Source organism: Leucopleurus acutus, assembly GCF_964270905.1.
Source record: "Leucopleurus acutus genome assembly, chromosome: 10".
Classification (NCBI taxonomy): Eukaryota; Metazoa; Chordata; class Mammalia; order Artiodactyla; family Delphinidae; genus Leucopleurus; species Leucopleurus acutus.
In genome coordinates this window covers 7,968,984-7,970,388 of record NC_139153.1, presented here as the reverse complement: position 1 = coordinate 7,970,388, position 1,405 = coordinate 7,968,984, and positions in this window count along the sequence as shown.

Sequence of the window (1,405 nt, the reverse complement as noted above, 5' to 3'; positions counted from 1 at the left end):
GATGCCCTCCAACATTGGGCTTTGGTTTGGATCTTGGAGGAAGTCACTTCTGCCCCCCACTCCACACCTTCACGAGGCTCCCCTCACCCTCCCACTCAGCACGGGACCCTGGTGGGAGCAGGGGAGAGGGGAGCACAGTGCAGGGACCAGAGCACAAGGGGCAGGTGTCTGCCCAGGAGGAGGGAGTAGAGAGGGCCGGGGTCAGGACTTAGTAAGTTCCAGGTTTCAGGATCCCTCCCAGGCCCCAGCATGTGACTCCAGTTAGGGTCCAGATGGGGGACTCAGGCAGAGGATTTCTAGGGTCTGTCTTGGAAACTCTGTCAGGTCCAGGTCCTATGGAAATGAACACAAGGCTGCAAATACATGGCACTCGCTGCTTTCCTCCCTCCTTGGGCTGAGGCCGACATGACAGGGAGACCACAAGCTTCCCCACTGAGCCTGCAGGGGCCTCATGCCCCCCCTCCACAATAGGCCAGGCAGCCAGTACCTGGAGACAGAAGTAGGCACACGAAATGAAGCCAACCGGCCGCCAAAATGGGGGCTGGAAGGGGCCGTCCACGCCCCAAGCCAGATGGCTCTACCACCAGGTCCCCAAGGCAGTGAGGGGAGGTCACAAACACCTGCAGTCTCCTTCTTGTGCTCCCTGCAGGAAGGGAGGAGATGTCCCCACGGTGGGAGGAGAGGGGGAGAGAAGACTTCATCTGCCCCACAAACACATACACGCGCGCGCGCGCGCACACACACACACGCACACACACACACACACACTCATGCCTCGGCTCCAAGCGTGCCCACTGGGTTGCAGACCCTGGGCAAACCGCAAGGCGAGAGGTGGGCAGGGAGGAGGAAGAGGTGGGGAGAGGGTTACTAGGGCTGGGGATGGGGACAGGGGATACCCTGTTCAGAGGTGACCTGCAAGTTCAAGTTATGCAGAAAAGTATCAAAGAGGCAAGACAGTCTCTGCCCTTGGCAGAAGGGGATGGGGGGACAGCACGAGAAGGGGCAGAGGGGCGACGCATCCCCTAATTCCCTACTCATGGGCGCCTCTCCCCAACCCTGACAACAGGGCCAAGAAGTTCTACGCTGTACAAAACAGGCCGGGGTCAAGGGTCCAGTCACTGGTGAGCCATCCGAGCAGGGAGGAGGCCAGGCCAGCCCCAGAGCTACTTCCAGCCCCAGCTGCAGAGGCCAAGCGCCATCAAGACAGGAGTCCAGGCACTGCCTCCAGAGCCTGCCTGTCTTGGCTCAGAGTCCACGTGGACAGGGCCCCAGTCAGCATCTGACCAGAAGGCCCTGTGCTTTCTCCCTCGGTGCAGCTCTGACTCCTTTGGGAGAGCTGGGACCAGGCTGCAGCAGGAGCAGAGAGGCCCGAGGGAGGCCGGTGGCGCCTGGAGCTCTGTGACGA